The following is an 18454-nucleotide window of genomic DNA, read 5'->3' as shown; positions in this document are numbered from 1 at the left end:
CAAAGAAACTACTGCAGATATTTGTCAGAAGTGCAAACAACCCAGCCATAAATCACAGCTAAATGCTGCTCTGAAAACAATATGCTGGGAGCAAATTAAAGTTTTCACTACTATTGGCATGGCACTGATGCATGTGATGGCAAAGATTGCTTATAAATTTAAAAGAATTGAGATAATTGCCAGATTTAATGGTTCACTGTTAAATATAGGCTTGTGCAGAATAAATTTAGAAGGAAAATGTTGGAATAGGTTACGGGCCCTTAATGTAGAGGGTAGAATAGACAATTGTTAAAAGGTTTTATATGACCAAAAAGGACTGGACAAGTTTAAAGTGACTCAGAATGATAATGGTTACTCAGAGTCAATAGTTATGTCAATCTATTCATCTCCACAAGGAATTCCTCCAGAAACTCAATGGAATCCATACATATATAAAACTCTTCCTGGAGTACTGGGCTTCAGATATTAACTTTTCTGAATATTACATAATAAAATCTTACGGACGTGTTCACAGGAAACCAATGGACAGACAAAGACATATCTACATAGAAATAGTAACCATCCCAGCCAGACAAAAAGCCTGTCATTTACTGCCAAGTTACAATACTGCTATATTTGCTCCAATAAGGAGAAGCACAGATGGTCTCAGCCTAGATACAAACCTAGTCAGATGATTTGTACTGTGACCAGTAATACAACCTCAGAAAACAGATGTTTTAAGATACAAGGGTTTTTAACATGCACTTCTCAGAATGTGGTTTAATTAATTAAGTATAATAAGTATACAGAGGCAGATAATATAGGACAGACAGGACAGACACTCTGGGCCAGGATGAATGCCCACTGACACAGTTACTTGCAGAATGACTATCAAGCCGGTGTCAGCACCTTTTTTCCAGTCTCATAATTCTGTGTCAGACATGTCAGCTGTACTTCTTCATGGCCATTTCTATACACCAATGGAAAGAAAGTGTTAGATAGGTCAGCAGAGCTGTAACTTGTATAGGCAAAGGGGATGGCTGCCTAGGGAGAAAGCTCTTAGGTGATATTATTGGCATTATGCATTGCTTTATGAAGCTGTGAGGCTATCAGGGTTAAACAAAGGAATGCTGATACTGCATTTATGGCTTGGGCGAAACATCAAAGAGGTGAGTGTGTGTAACTGCAGCAAGCTTCTTGTTACAGTTTTATCAAGCAGCTTGCTACAGATGCAGGAGCAGTGAAGAATTTATTTTGTTTTAAGTTTCTTTCTTCAGCATTAAGTTGATTTTTTTCTTTTTTGCTATTTAACTTTGAGTTGAGGGTTGCCTGTTTGGCAGTGTGGGGAGCTACACAGGGTGCCAGAGGAGGTAGGTATGATTATGTACATCAGTCATGGTACTGCAAGGACAATTTTGTACATCTCTGTAAAGAAAAACAATGGATAAAGCTAAAGCAGCTTCTCAGTATGGCAGACAATGGTTTGATCCCTGATATTATTATTTTTAACAACATCAAGTCTGTTGAAAACCAATCTCATAATAATAGCCACAAATCATAAAAACAACAATGGAGTTACAGCTGAATATCAGAAAAAAAACATGATTAACAGATCAAGGCATGGAGACCCCATAGCAATGTGTCATTTACTCTCCTGAGAGAATACCCCATAATGATATGATAAAGATATGATATTTGAAGAATTTTCCAAAGTGAGGGTTAAATTATTAAACAGGGGATATAAGTTGGAACATTTAATCAAGACAGAGAAGAGAATATTAGGCATTCATGACAAAAATATCTTAGTTGGTGGAAAAGACAACAGTAAAATGTTGTTGGTAGATAATGTGGAAAAATATTTTTTGTTACTAGATTTTCACTGTTTTCAGAAACATTGCAGGATAGTGAATAGGCTTTGGCCCATTGTGACGCAGGGGGATACTACCAAGGGACTATTTCCAGACAAGGTGACCTTTTCTTACAGCAGGTTCCCCAATTTAAAGGAGCTCTTAAATCAGAATGCTAAAAAGGTGGATTTGGAGAATCAGGTTGGTTGTGTTCCTTGTGGAAGATGTAAAGTTTGTGGATAAGTTAGAAATTTGGATGGTAGTAAATTTAATAACAGAGTATACAAAGCAACACAAATTTTTACTTGTTGCTTGAGTGGAGTGATTTACATTATAGGATGTGGGTGTTCCGAAATTAAATGGTATATAGGACAGATGAAAAGACAAGTAAAAAAACGTATGTTGGAACACTTGGGGGAAATCAGGCATCATATAATGGATAGCCCAGTTGCTCACCATTTTTGAATGGGGCATTACAGAATATCCTAGAAAGTCTCACTGGAGTATAGAAATATTTGAATAGACACAGCCAGACAAAACAAAATGGTTCCTTCTAAAGCAGGAATCAAATCTGGGTATTTGCAAGGGTATACCCCAGTTGACCTTGATTATTGGGACTTCCAATTCTTGCTCCCACAGTCCATAGAATGTTTCTATGGCTGCTTGCTTTCAGCCTAACAAAACTCTAAATGACTTACTTCTAGAACTCTTGTAGCTATAGTTTTCACAGGAGGAAATCATCTAGGAGATTAACAAAGGGTAGTTGATGGTAAGGGTTTTATGATGCTTAAGATTTCATGTATTTAATGTTATTTGATTATAAAGGGCTTTATACATCAGATCTACCTCAAACCTCTCAGAGAAAGCTTCCCAGGAAATAAGGGTGTTGCCATCATAAAGCTGCAACCAAAACATTAGCCTCAAACAACTTTTCAAAAGCCTGAATAGCTGGGACAACATCTTCCACCAGGAGCAAAAAACGGCTATGGTAGAAATCTCTTTCCAAAAGGCTCTATTCCCTGTTAAAGCAAATGCTTCTGCCATAGCGCCTACTAGATCCTGGCAAAACATCATCAATTTACCAGTTTTCCATGGCTTTCTAGCTTTTACTAAGAAAAAAAAGGTCTAGTCCTCCCATTTGTCCCAGTAGTGCTGTTTCTAGGGTGCTGCACATAGTATTAATGCTATACTTGTTTTCATTTTAGCAACGTTTACATAATGGGAAAAATCCTGAACACCTAGGCCTCCTAGATTTGGAGAAAGGGTAAAAATATTCCATCCTACTCTGTGTTGACCCTGTTCCATAAGAAGCTCAGGACTTTACTTTTGAAGGTAGTAAACATTGTGGCTTTTTGACATGGCAACCCCTTTGAGGCATAAATTATTGGAAAAAAATAAACCAAGCAACTGCCGGAATTTGCTGAGGCATTTCCAGATCCCCCTTCCCACTTGTGCAAAAAAGAGCAAGATCTAATATAAATTTGCGACTGAGTAGTTTTCACAGAATCTTGCATTGTTTTAATATATTTAATCCCCAAGTAAGTCATGTAATTATATCTATTAACAAAAGGGTTTGAGTTAAGTGGGTGGATGGAGTGTAAAAAATTTTACTTACCTCAGTCTTTGAAATATTAATTATGTAGCCAGACAGTCTACCAAAATTATGAAGTATGTCTAGGGCTTTCTCCAAATTTGTCTCAGGCTGGGTCAGGTATAAAACAAGGTCATCAACATATAATGCTAACTTAAAAGTTTGTCCTCATAACCTCTGAGGTTAGACATCTTTAGCCTTTTAGCTAAAGGTTCTATATTACACACTTATCTTGTACCTCTCAAAATGGGGCAGCTAGGAGAAAGTTTAGTATCCAATTTTACTTTATCACTGGAGCCCAGGTAGAGTTTCACCAGAAAAATTATCATTTCAGTCAGAAATCTAAAGTGTTTTACAACTAAGAAAATGATTTCCCATTGCACCTGCCCAAATGCTTTCTTCGCATCTAAGCTGGTGAAAAGATGGGATATTTTGTAGCAGGTGGCATCTTCATTGACCAAATAAGTTTTTGTTAGGTTATCTGTTGTACTTCTACCCTGGATAAACCCCATCTGATCCAGACAACCTAAGACTGGCAGCAAGGGAGCCATCCTATTAGCTAAAATAGCCATAAAGAGTTTATAATCATGGTTAAGCATTGAGATAGGGTGATATGATGAGATCTGTGTAGTATCCTTGCCAGGTTTCATAACCAAAGTAATAACTTCTTGTCTCCAGGTGGATTGGAGATCTCCTGTGGTCACAACAAGATTTGCGAACTCAACAAAAAAATTATCAATATCTTTCCCATAAATTTGGATATATATCATATGAGCGAACTATTAAAACATCGAACCTCACTTCAGCAAGATGAGAACATAGAACATCTTAATAATCAAATCTCACCACATCAAATAGCAATAGTTGGCCAACACTAAGTTGGAAAGAATACACATATTTAATCCCATCATGTTATACATACCAAAAGTAACAAGTTAGATGCTAATGTCGCAGCTGTTGGCCAACTATTGCTATTCGATGTGGTGAGATTTGCTATCTGCTTTCAATGACTAAGACATTTGAGCTCCAGTCTCAATGAAGTGAGGTTTAATATTTTAATCATTTGATCATATGGCATGAATCCATAAACTTCAGATGGCAGCCTATCTAGGCCTGTTTTTATTTTCCTTTTATAACCATTTATAAGTGGACTGTACCACTTGAGGGGTAACCTGCTTCTATAGAACCTGGACATGCTCCAGTTATAGCTTAAGTAAGGTAAGGCCTGTTAAAAATCAGCTGAAAATGAAAAATGCTCCCTGACCAAGTACTGCCACTGAAATTATGCACTGAATATATCACATATTCATGGTAGTGAGGTAACTACTTTGCCAGTGCGGGAGGTCTATTAATTTTGGAATTGTTCTGGAAATCCTGAGATTTTGGGGGTGAAGAGCTAGGTACCTATGGGAAGAAGAAGAAGAAGAGTCAAAGGTTTTCAATCTAAGCATACATTTCACCTGTTCCTCTTTACAGTCTAAACCCTTAACCAGGTTTTCCTGCAGAGTGTGTAGAAGCAATACCATAGCGAGGGTGGGCTGGGAGGTGCAACTACCCCAGGTGCAAGGTGTTGGGGGAGCACGATCAACTGATCTCGACCTCTCTTTAATGCAATACCAGCTTTTAATTGCTGACATTATCATTGTGGTCAAACCTGAGCACTGTAGCACTCTGTGTAGGCAGGGTATAAACTATAGCAACTGCTTTCTACAGTTTAAAAGAAGAAAGTATTTTTAAATAAAATATTTTGAAGGAGGGTTGGGGGCAGGGCACAGAAATGGGAACTGAATGGCTGAGGTAGGAGGGAGGGAGGCATGTCTTGCATCTCACCACCTGATTGGTGTGCCAATAGAATGAATGTTTTTTTTTTTTTGCTCTTCAATTGAAGAGCCAGGGGGATGTAGACCTAACTGTAAGCCAATCACTTACAATGTAGTGACTGGCTTATTACACAGAACTACTTTTTCATTCCTCTTCACTTGAAGAGCTGAGGGGGTGGGGATCCGGTTCATAGCACTGGCCCAGCGTGTTGGTTGAGCTAGTTATGCTTCTGTGCAGAAGATCAAATAACCTACACCAATAACCTGCTTTGCATATTCAGTAAACTCTTGAAGGTGGTTTTGTGCTTGTCGCATAAGACCACTAATTTAGTCTCAGAAAAGGTACTAAGATCTTGGGCAAAAGTCCTTTTTAGTTTTTTTTTTTTTTTTTAATAAGTCTGGAGGGGATGAGGCATGAAGGCCGGTTCTATGATTAAGTGACTTAATGAGCTGATTGAATTGATGGCAATTGCAAAATCAAAGATTTAGTTTCTATTGCTTCTGGAGAGAGTTTGTACTAAATTTTAGAAATAAAGGAGTGGGATCACGTAATCCCAAAGGGATATATTGGAAGGAGGTAGGAGGTAACTATGTATGTGTGGTCTCTTGAAACTAAAATCTTATCTATCCTAGAGTAGGAACAGGTATAAAACACTTTAGAGAGTTCAGAACTTCATGGGTGCCTCCCATCCTTAGCATTTTAACTATCTATTCAGGGTTTTAGCAAGAAAATTATGAAAGAATAGCATTTTAAGCTATTTGAGCTAAGCTAAAACACCAAGTAGTAGTAGTATGAAATAATTATAAATTAAATACGAAGCAGTAGTAAAAAAAAATCTTGTTGCAATAAAAATGTTTTCACTTTTGCAAGTAAAAACAATTTCACGTTCTTTATATCAAAACAACAAATCTTCTTGTTGGGATTAAAAATAGCTTCACTTTTTAGTAGCAAAACAACACATTTTTATTGGGTGAAATTTATATAAATCAGCAGATACGTGTTGTGCTTACGTAAAGAAACTAGAAATAAATCCTGCGTTTATACATATTTCAAAAACAAAGAAAATATCACCATTCTATTTAATTCCATAGAAACGTAAACATATAATTATGATTGGTTAAAACTTAAGTATTTCTTAGAATATATATATTAGAAAGTAGGTGGTTTTAATATTCCAATAGTTATCTTGCTTTCAGCTTCTGTGTGATTGAATGGAGTGTTCACAGCCAGAAAATGCAGCAGTAAAACTTGAATGAGAGAACTTTGAAAAACTGGTGTGCTATAACACATATAAATACACCTATGAGGATATGGTAATTGGGGTATGTGTGTGTTTGCTGGTTTTTATAGATACATAAATGTGTACCATTAGGTGTTAACCATCTAATCAACTATGTAGGCTAACTTGTCTAAAACACATACTATACTATACTATACTATATTATCCATTGTCTGTGTGATTGCTTGGAGAAAATGCATGCAGGAAATCAGGAAGTAAAATCTGACTGGGTGAAAAAATTGAAATGTTGGTCTGCTGTGGGTCTTACAAAAAAAAACACCAGTGAGGACTTCCTAATTTGGGTTATGTGTGATTGGTAATTTCTATATAGAAACTTAAATGTTATTCTTGTTTGTGTACAGCAGATTATCAGTTAAATAATAGTATTTTTTAAATAAATAGGAGAATATAAATAATAAGGAAAGCAACCCCACTTAAAAACTTCTCTGTTTGTTAAAAATTAATAACTACAGTTTGTCTGCAGCGCTTTCGCTCACACTTCTTCAAATCTGCCTCTCAGGTGGAACCTTTTAATTGGAAAGAAAACTTTTTGTGCAGAGAAGTACAATAACTAATAAATTAATAATTAACAAATAATAAATAATTATATAAAATGTCACCACACTCAAATTAAAACAGGAGAGTTTACCTGTCAATAATAAGTGTGGTGATGGAGTCTCCTAAGATTGAGAAAGCTGGTGATGGAAATCTGAGTGTTAAGTCCAGGTGGTTTACATGCTTCTAGTCTGATCTGCCATTCTAATTTGCATTTTTTAGTCTATCATTTAATGATCCTTGTAGTTTTTCTTTTGGTATGTGATCTAAAATATGAAATTGGAATGTCTTGTGTCTGAGATTATCTTGGCTGTGTTTAGTTAGTGCGTTGTTGTTGTTGTTGTTGCTGTACCAGATGTCTGAAAGGTGTCTAGCAATTCTGGTTTTAAGTCTGCTGATAGTTTTCCTGATGTAGAAGGCAGAGTATCAGGTGCATTGGGCCCTGTAAACTACTGATTCTAAATTGCAATTCTCAGGTTCTTGGCTGTTGTAGTAGCAGTCAGTGTTAGGGAAGTGGAAACCTGTTTTGTTGCTCATGTGCTTATAGTAACTGCAGTTGGGGAGTCCACAAGGGAATGTACTCTTTGGGGAGTTGAGTTGGTCTGTGGTTGTTCTGCTCATTTTTTCAACAAAATGTCTGATATTCCCACTTCTTTGAATATTGAAACTAGGTTTATCTGGTAGTATATTGTTTAGCGTTAGGTTATTCTTGAGAATAATCCAGTTGTCCTTAATGATGCCCATTATAACTCTGCAGTCAATGGAATAAGTAACCATCATGGAGATGTCTTTTAATTCCTCATTGTGGTTTCTTCTCCTGTTAGTTCTGTGGCTGTTATCAGGGGTGTGTTTTTTTGGAGGGAGATAGGTTTAAGCACCCCAAAGATGAACTTTTTACTGTAACCACAGGTGAGAAAATATTTCTCTAGGTTCTCTATGTTGATGGTGAAATCCCTTTATTCCTTCAATACTCTTTCAGTCCTGAGGCCCTGGAATTTAATCAAGGTTTTCTTAGTCTGGAAAGGATGCACACTGTTTTGGTGCAATAGTGAGTTTAATCTGGTGAGTTTTTGGTATAAGTTACTTGAGACCCAGTCAGAGCCTTCCAGTTTTGATATTGTGAGGTCTAGGAAATTAGCACTGTTTTTGTTGTGGGGAGTTATAAAGTTCAGGAAATTCATGGAGTTCCCAGTGTAGTTGAAAAATTCCAGTAACCTTGCCTCCTGCTGTTCCAAATAAAAAAAATGTCATCTATGTATCGGAAATAACAACCCATGTACTGGTAGAAGGGAGAGTCATATATGTGTTCTCTCTCACATTTTCCTAGGGCAGTATTAGCTAGGCTAGGAGCCATAGCTGCCCCTATAGAAATACCATATTTTTTGCCTGTAGAAAGATTTGTTAAAATGGAAAAAGTTGTTTCTTAGCAGAACATGAAGGAGTATGCTGATAGCTTCTGTCTTGAAATGTAACCCTGCCCAATGATTCTTGAAGGATTCTATTACTGCTTGAACTTTGATGTTGCAGATTTTCTTGAAGAACTCTCCTGTGTCTGGAATAAAAGAAGGGTTGTTTTCAGCTATGGGCTTGATTTGAACCTCCAGATATAGCTGCATGGGTTCAGTGATGCTACCACTGTTAGCTATTACTGACCTATATGGTGGATCCATAAGATTTTTGTGGGGCTTGCGTATTCTAAAAAAAACTGGGAGTTTAGGGTGGGTAACTATGACAAAATCAAGGGGTTTTTCACTAATTAATCAAGAAAAAAAGTTCCATAATTATATTTTTATAAGCAAACAACCTGCTAGAGGTCGCAATTCTCATAATAATCCTGGTTGTCTAGCATGGATGTGATTTTCTGGTTGTAAAGTTCACTGTTTGTAACCAAAATGCCCCCTCCTTTATCTGTTTTCATGACTCTCCTTGTGGGGTCAGAGTTAAGTGCCTTTATTGCCCTGTATTCATGTGGCTTCAAGTTGTTAAAATGTTTCTTGTTTTGTTTTTTTTTTTCTTCAAAGCTCTCCTAATATTTGTTTCACATTTGGTCTTGAAGGCTGATACAATGGGATGTGGTGGTGCACAAAAGTTGCTAGGTTCCTTCCATTTTTCTTTAATGAAAATGTTGTCTGGTCTACCCTTACTGTGGAAGAAAAGCGTTAGGTTGATTTTCCTAGTAAGCATCTTAAGGTCGATGATTGTTAGTACAGTGTCACTTCCCTGTTGGGGAACCAAAGTCAGACCTTTTTCTAAAATGTTCAGTTCATTTGGGGATAGGAGTTTCAGATCTTGTTCCTGGGTAGACATTTGTTGTTGTCCTCCAACTGGGGTGGTTGGTGGGTGGGAACTAAAGATGTTTCAGGTCCCTCTTTCTTTGCCAGTTTTTTTCTCCTTATTAATAATAAATAATTGTATAAAATGTCACCAATTGTTCAATTGCAATTGGCTAAGCTTGGGGTGTGCGTGGTGGGGGTTCTCAATCATTGGTTGTTGTGTCATCCTGGGATCTTTGGAGGGGACTGTGGTTGCAATGATCCAACCAGGGGGAATCCTGGCCCTGTTGAAACACCTGCTGGTTATTTTTAGAGCTGGTGCTTTCCATTAGTAATAGAGGTCTGTTAAAGGATGAAGTTCCATCTTTGTCAATTTGTTCCCTTGTTCCTCTGATCGGTGTGTGTGGGAGTTTATATGCTGTTATTTTTATCCTTCTTTGTTAGGGATGGTCATTGTTCTGGTCCAAGTCTCTTTGAAGTTTTTGCTGTTTATTTCTTAGTTTCTGGTCAAGTTTCTGGATCTTAAAAACAATTTGTTGTAGTTTTGTCTCTATCTAGAAGTATGTCTCTGATAGGTTCAAGTTTTTCAAATGTAAGTTTTCGTATCCCTTGTAGATTCCTATTGTGTTTGAGAAGAACATTTACTAACTTCAGGCCATCTTCCATGAGGATCTCTTTCCATTTTTTACTTAGATATTTATTCTGGTTTTTGCAGTTTAGTCTTTTCTGTAGCCTGAGTCCTTTGGGAACTAATGTTTTGTTTAAGCAAGCTTGAATGTAACTTTCTTCCCATTGCAGGCTCTTAGGTTCATAGGTTTATAGGTTCATACTAGGCTATCTGCCCTATGGCATTTATAAGCCTAGCCAGAGTGTGTTTGGCTTTCGCCACCCATTTTAAATTAATTTTGCTATGCCCTTTTTCGAGGTTAGTATACTGTGCCTCTGTCTAACAGTGACACAGAAGTGATACCCAGGGTAAACCTACGATCCCTCATCCACTCATCAAGATCAATGAGGGACTCTGCCTAACCCAGACTGGGATTTTATTCCAGAGTGAAGGGAGCCTCTGGGTTATGAATCTGTCCCTCCAGCATGCCCTATTTATTTCAGTGCTGAGGTTCAAGTCTCTCAAGCGCGTAGCTCAATGGGATTTGGATTTTCTGAGGTGCTGCATGTCCATTAATTCCGGGTTGGACATGGCTTTATACGTCAGGCACAGATCATCTCTGAGCAGGTGGTATGCCACTGAGTAGAGCTGGAGTTTCTTTAACCGGGCAGCATATGGCATCTGTTTGAGCCTTTTGATCCTCTTGGTGAGGTACTTTTGGGGTCTTTCCAGTTGCTGCAGGTGTCTGGTAAGGTACATCCCAAAAGGGGCATTGTACTCAATTATGGGCCTGATGAGGGATGAGTAAAGAGGCATGATGGCCTCCCCTGATCTAGATGTGAATCCCTTCATGATTAGGTGGGCTATATAAAATGTTTTTCTAACCACTTTGGCCACGTGGTTGTCAAATGAGAGTTTGCTATCAACTTGGGTCCCCAGGTCCCTAATTACGTCTTCCATACTTAATGGATTGCCACTTATGTGGTAATTTGTGGGCACTTTGTTTTTGCCAAAGGGGATGACTATACACTTTTTGGTGTTTAGCATGAGGCCATGGCTCTGGCACCAGTTGTATGTTTCTATGAGGCCCTTTTGGAGGATGCTTGTGTCGGCTGGAGAGTCGATTATGGCGCCCAGTTTGCAGTCATCTGCGAACTTGGTCAGCCACAGTCCTTCCGTGTTGGCCTGTACCTCTGAGAAATATATACCGAACAAGAGAGGTCCCAGGACTGAGCCTTGTGGGACACCACTTGTAACTGGTTTGGAGTCTGACATGGCTCCAGCAATTCTAACCATGTGGGTTCTGTCCTTGAGCCAGTTTGCAACCCATCTAGTGACATAGGGGTTTATATTTAAGCTGGTGAGCTTATCTATAATGCCTGAGTGGGGTACTGTATCGAAGGCTTTTGCGAGGTCCAGGTAGGCTGTGTGGACCACCTTCCCCTCGTCAACAGCCTTGGTGACTGTTTCAAAGAAACTGACCAGATTTAAGAGGCAGGATCTGCCCTTAACAATGCCAAACTGGGTAGGATCCAGTGTCTGTAGGTCCCCAATATCTTTATTTATAAGGTCCATGATGATCCTTTCCATAACTTTGCAGACCAAGCTAGTCAGGCTTATGGGGTGATAGTTTCCAGGATCCGTTGAGGCACCACCTTTGTGGAGAGGGACCACCATTGCTGTACACCACTCTTTGGGTACACATCCTGTAGTAAGGCTGAGATTAAACAGTAGTTTTATGTTTGGGTTTAGCTCTTCTTGGAGTTTATGTAGGACGCAGCCTGGGACACCGTCTGGTCCCATTGATGCTGTGTTTTGTGCTTTGGAGAGGGCGGCTCTTACCTGAGCATCTGAGATGTCAGGGGGGGCAGCAGTCTGCTAGGATAGATATTTGCCCTTTTGTTGGGAGAAGTTTGCTGAAGCTGTCAGCTAGGATGTTGGCAATGTCTGTGGGTTCGGTGTATTTTTTGTCATTTTGGACTAATTCTGAGCATATCTGGGAATTCCCACCCAGGTTCCTAACATAACTAAAGAAAGCCTTGTGATTATCCTTAGTGTCCTGTGTAATTTTTCTCTCAAAGCTGGCCTTAGACGATTTTATGAGTGCCCGTAGTTTTTTGCTAATACTGATCAGAGATGCCTTCCCTTTTTGGGATTTTGCTCTATCATGTAGTAGCTTCCTCCTTCTATTGTATAGTTTGTTTATGGCTGGGGTCCACCAGAGAGGACGTCTGCCTTTGGAGGATTGGGTCTTGGTTTTATTTGGGATTGCATGATCCATGCATTCCTGAAAGTGTTCATAGAATGTGTTTATAAAGGATTCTGCGGTCTGGGCTGTATTTTTCACAGGCCTGGGGGCTTTAAAGGATTCCGCCTCAGTTTTGAGGAGTGTGAAATTTGCTTTAGAGAAGTTTTTCACTGTGGTTTTCCGGGCAGGGGATGGGGTCGGGATGTGAATATCCAGTGAGATTAGTTTATGGTCTGATCTTACCAGTGAGGGATACACTTCTGGTCTGGAGCATAGAGTCCCCATGTTGGTGATGATCAGGTCCAATATGTTTTCCCCTCTTGTGGGAGTGGTAACAAGTTGTTCCATAGCATTTGAGTTTATAAATTCTAGGAACCTTTGGGCTAGGGTGTTGGAGCTAGAGTAATGCTCCCAGTCTATGTTTGGGTAGTTGAAGTCGCCCAATATAATGGTGTTTGGAGAGACCTTCATATTTTCCAGTGTTCTCAGGAAGGCCGAGTGGAGTTCCTGGGTTTGGGAGGGTGGTCTGTAGCAGGCTATAAACTGGAAGGCAGTTTTACCCACTGTTAGTTGCACATGGATAGTCTCTGATGCTTCATGCTGTGCCACCAACCTGGAGGTGTGGGTATCTTTGACAAATAATGATACTCCCCCTCCTTTTGTGGTTCGGTCCAAGTTTTGGGGCTGAAAAGCATGGTATGAGGTATAACCTGGTAGTGCTGGGGTGCTCTTGGGAGCCTTGAACCAGGTTTCTGTTACTGCACAGATATCGATGTTCTCCATGCTAAAGAGAGTTTCTAGTGCATGCATCTTGAGGTTTAGACTTCTGGCGTTGAGTAGCACTACTCTTAGTTTCTTATCCCTTGTGATACCTATGGAGGTGGGTTTGTCTTTTGAGCCTTGCCTAAAAAAGGCACTATGGGGATAGCAAGAGCCTTTGCCAATATTCAAAAGCCCAGGGGTAATAGATGCAAGCCGTCCCTAGCAAAGCATCGTGGCTTGTCGAGCATGTCATCCCAGGCTGACAGGCATTGGATCCCCTTTGAATGACACCAATACTTAAGCCAATTGTTGAAATTGATCATCTTGTCTTCATATTGTGGCATCATTCTTGGTGAGGGTAAGATGCTACTCAAGGTCAGGGTCATACTGGCCTGGGCTACATGCTCAGAGAGCTCCTCTGTCTCTTTCATGTAGTCCAGGGAGGTACGTCTCAGGTCATTTACACCAGCATGGACAATGACTGAGTCATATTTGTACTTGCCTTGGAGTGACCTGAGTGCTTGTGTTATGTGGCGGATCCTAGCGCCCGACAGGCAGCTCACCGTGACCTTCTCCTTGTTCAGCCTGGTGAGCGGGAACTCAGTGTGCCTGACGATAGAGTCACCTATTACAAGTGTATCAGGTTTGTTGTTTAGCCTTAAGGGCTGTGACTGTTCGGCACACTGGCTTTGTGAGCTATGTGTTGCACGTGTTTTGTTTTGGGGTAGCGGTTGCTTGGGTGTCTGCTTTGGAGGTCTCTGCTGCTTAGGCAGATTTTTATTTAGAGCCTCCGAGTATGTTTTTGTGTGTTTATGTGTTTGGTTTGCTGTCGTGGTAGGTCTATGTGAGACTGGAATTGTAGTGAGTGTGGTTTCCTTATCCTCCTGACTGGTTACGCCAGTACTGAGTTGAGAGAGCTTAGCCTCCAGTTTGGCTATATGGTTGCATCTCTCACATGTGTTGGAATTTGTTGGGAGGAGGAGAGGGTTGTCTGTGTACATGAGGCAGTTGTAACATTGCCTCAAGATTCCCAGATTCACCAGCTGGACCGGAGAGGAGATTGACAACTGACCTTTGGACATGCTAGAATAGTATTGGGAATTCCTTTATAATAGAAAAAAAAGGGCCAATGGGGAACAAGGTACTCAAGGGGAGTTTGTGAGGGTGTAGGGCTTTTAATTTTTTAGTGCTGACTTATATAATTGCTTTAGTGAGCAAGTGCCAGGTAACTTAAATGCAATGTGCTACAGGTAACTTAAATGCAAAAACGACAAACAGTAACTTTCATTCAAGTGAAACAAGGAAATAAGTACAGTAAGCAATGCAGATATCACTAGGGATCCACAGAAGCTCTGAAAAGCCGAGTTTTAGGTAGAATTAGTGCAAAAAGAGTGTTTTCCAAAGCGTTCAGCATTTGGCTCTTTTTTTTTTTTTTTTTTAGCAAGAGGAAGAATTCTAAATAAACAGGGTCCAGAGTTCACTTCATTTAAAGTACATACAGTATCCCAGTCTCCTCCATAGAAAACCATACCCTCCTGAAAGTAAACCTACTCCCTTATGAAACTTGCCACTTCAAGGAAGGATATGCCTGGTGGCAAGTAAACAGAAAGGTGACTATAAGGCCATTTAACAGACCTTTTATCCCAGAAAATCTTCCATTTTTATCTGTTAAATGTGCCCACTGTTTCATGGTTGCTGTAATCGATCAGTGCAGGGTGTATCTTGTACATTTTTAAGCACTCTTTTATCCATGAATGTGAGATACTGTCAAAGGCTTTTCTGTAGTCTGTCCATGCCATGCTTAGATTCTTCCCCTTTTTACAGTTCTCCATTATAACTTTATTTATTTTATTTATTTATTTTTATTTTTTATTTTACATTTGTTGACCGGGCTAGTCTAACTGGATATATGTCCATTTTCAGTAGAGGCCCGGGGAGAAAAGCTCCAGGTTATAATACATAGAACATACATAGTTCATAATAACAGGCTGTAAAAGGTTATGATAAGCAGAGAAACAATAAGCATGAGTAGCAATTATGAAAAACAAAATAGTCCCAAATTTTTTTTTTTTTTTTTTTTGTGTGTAAAGTACAATATTATGAAGGTGGCGAAATATAAAGGAAAGGATAAAGAGAGATAGCTGTGAAGTGAAGATAGGACAGATATCAAAGATAGAATAGGATGAGTTGAGGAGTACATAATTTTCTAACAGCTTTAAAAGTTGTTTTAATAAGGAGTGGTGAGAGAAAAATACCTAAAAAGAGAGGAGAAAAAGTTAAGATGAATGAGTGCTGTTCACAGGGTAAGTTCCATGTCGTAATGTATAGTTGTGGAACTTAGGAAAACAAGCTATTGGGGAGTTAGGTAGAGAAGGGGAGAGGGAAGGTGAGATAGGAGATAGATGAGCAGGCTAGTCTGGGTTTCTACAGGGGTAGAGCCAATTATTATTGAGGTAGTTGGGTAGAGAAGGGGAGAGGAAAAGAGAGATAGGAGACAGATGAGCAGGCTAGTCTGGGTTTATACATGGGCAGAGCCATTTATTATTAAGGTACAGTTTGATATTCTTCTTGAAGAGAGGAGGAGAAGTCAGGGATGTAATATCAGTGGGTAGATTGTTCCAGTGTTTCCCAACTGAGTTGGAGAATAAGCAATCTCCAGCAGAGTTACTGGGTATAGTCCTTTTTATCAGTAGTTTATTAGAGGAGCGTAGATGTTTCAGGTTGTAGTAAGGGGTAATGAGGCTAGTGAGTATAGGAGTTTTGGTAGGTTGGTACAGGGTTTTGTGGGTTATAATAAGTTGTTGTAGTTTGATCTGATTAGGAAGTTCAAGCCAGCCAAGTTGTTTTAGGTTAGTGCAGTGATGGGTCCTAAAAGGAGATCCGGTTGCAAATCTAGCTATGTTGTTGTAGGATGTAACTAGTTTATTTAGTTTTTTTTTTGACAGGTTGGTGTAGATGGGACATGCATAGAGTAGAGTAGAGATTAGATGGGTCTTGGCTAGGGTGATTCTTGTAGCTGGGATAAGAAATGGCTTAATTCTATATAGGGTTCCTATTTTTTTGTTCACAGTTTTTATAGTAGAGTTAATGTGATTTTCAAAATTGAGTTTATTGTCAATTGTAATACCTAGTAGTTTTGTCAGCTCCAAGATAAACTATATCCCTAACAAGTATCCGTCTCTATATCCATAACAAGTATCCGTCTCTATATCCCTAACAAGTATCCGTCTCTATATCCATAACAAGTACTTTTTTATACCTTACACCTCCTTACTCTCCCTTCTTCACTCACTTCCTTTCTTCAATCTATTTCTCTCCCCTGACTCTCTTTCTAAATATGCCATAGCTGTTTTTTCTCTCACTACATACTGCAGTAGTGGTGCTGCGGTAGCGTTGTCGCCTCACAGCAAAACGTTGTCCCGTTCGATTCTCACCTAGAGCATCTTCTGTGTGGAGGCATACGTGAATGGGCGTGCCTTCGTTGAAGGTTGTGCGTCAGGGCTGGTAACTCGGTACGTAAAAATCCTCTACCAAACATTAGCGGACCGGAGTTCCACTGTGGCGACCCCTAACCGGGATAAGCCGAAAGACACAACAACAACATACTGCAGTTCCTGTTTGTATTATACTAACTTACCTTTAATTTCTCTATAAAGTGGTTAAAATTTCTGTAAATATTAAATCATTGTTTTATAAGTTGTATCTACTCTTAACCAATGCTTTCAAAATAAGTATAATTTGGTATAATTATTTCAACTGAAGTTGGTTTTGTATTATTTTTTTCAATTGCAAAATTATTGTTCTAAAAGTATTTTTGCAATACTTTGGAGCTTTTCTCCCCAAGCCTGCGATGAAATGGGCACCTACCCAGTTTAAGTTTTCTAGGTAATCAAATGTCAATAAATAAATAAACATGCACAATATGGGATGTTTGTGGTATGAAAATGATATCCGAGACTGACAGTGCACTGTTGGGGAAGAACTGAGCAGTGTCATAGAGCTGCCAATACCAGTGAATGCCAGGGTGAGTGTAGAAATATAACACACCCAGTTAAAGCAGCTCAGCATATGAGAATTGTAGCTAACCTGACTGTGCACCACAGCGCCACTGTGTGGTAACTACAAGTCAATGTCACTGCAACCATGAACACAGGAGAAAAACACATCACAGTGGGATAGCTGATGTTAAAGGAAATAAGGTCATATAAGGTCATGGTTGTAAATATCACAGCACTTAAACTAGCTGGGAAGAAGGAAAGAATTGTGCTGGGATCAAAAAGAAGAATGGAAGGAAAAAGAAGAAAGTCACAAGACTTTGTTTAGGTCCTCCCTAAAAAGTAGAGTTAGATGAAGAAAGGCTATTGCATACTAAGTCAGCTGAGTATGTTAGAAATTGATGGCTTCACTAGATTTGGAGAAGGATTAAGGTGACATAATGCAAAGAGAGGTTTCAGTTGAGCTGGCCAACAGACGGACAGAAATGGGTCTATGCTATTTCTATGACAAACTGTTATAAACCAACAGTACGGTGACTATAAGTGAGATTGACATGGTACTGTTGATTTACAAGCGGCAGTACTGTGTGACTATGTGAGATTAAAAGGGAGAGGACCACTTGAGGAAGAACAGCTAAATGTTATAACATTGTATTACTCTGTCTAAACTTGCTAATCTGATGCTTTGTGATTACCCAAATTGTCAGAAATGAGTTAGAAGAGGGCAGGGCTTATATGAGGGCAACGGCATTTGTTGGTGTTCTGGTAGAAACAGCATAGTTGATGACAGGTTCCAGAGCAGGCAGCATGATCAAGAAAATGAAAATAAATCACGTCAGACAGAGCCTCTACCTACTCACCATGGACAGTGTTCAATTCCTGCCACCAGCAGTTCACAGGTCCCAAAAGACCCTCACATATCTTAAAGCAGAAGAAAAAGAAATGACAACAGTTAAGAAAATACCAGAAAGTCACCTAGCCCTGGCAAACTGAACACACAGAAAGTAGTTTTGACATATTTCTGTTACGAAGGATTTTGTTTATAATCAGTGTGTTTACACTATATCTTACCTTGAAAATTCTTTATATTCACTCCTACACTACTTAAAGAGCTTTTTCATTTGATGACTGCTTTTAGGAATAGCTGGCATATTTCATTCACAAACAGTCATCTCACTAATTTGATGAAAACAGTGAGCCAGGTTCTTCCAAGGTAGTCTGAAAAGCGACACAGGCTTCATCAGTTACTTAGATATGGTTTGAGACCATGGTTATATAATGGGACTTTATAACAAGAATTTTACCTGTGACTTTTTTTTTTTGGAGAAATATGACCTAACAAAGTATACAAGCAAATGAGGCTTATGCAGTCCACCCAAATTTGCAGCCAGACCCTCCCATGAAAACACAGCATTCTGGTTAAAGTAATGAAATGTTTAAAATGCTCTGTCCCTCTCACTACTGTAGCCCTGCTTATTCTGCATAGGATGGAAAAAG

General features: G+C 39.2%; 1 protein-coding gene across 1 annotated transcript in view; it reads right to left on the bottom strand.

Annotated features, from left to right (window-relative positions):
• The window catches only part of SERPING1 (serpin family G member 1), a 373810-nt gene that overhangs the window by 262677 nt on the left and 92679 nt on the right, over positions 1 to 18454 (bottom strand). The window lies entirely within an intron of this gene.

Source organism: Protopterus annectens, chromosome 9.part0, assembly GCF_019279795.1.
Source record: "Protopterus annectens isolate FY-2018-M chromosome 9.part0, PAN1.0, whole genome shotgun sequence".
Classification (NCBI taxonomy): Eukaryota; Metazoa; Chordata; order Ceratodontiformes; family Protopteridae; genus Protopterus; species Protopterus annectens.
This window is presented reverse-complemented; position numbering and strand designations above follow the sequence as displayed.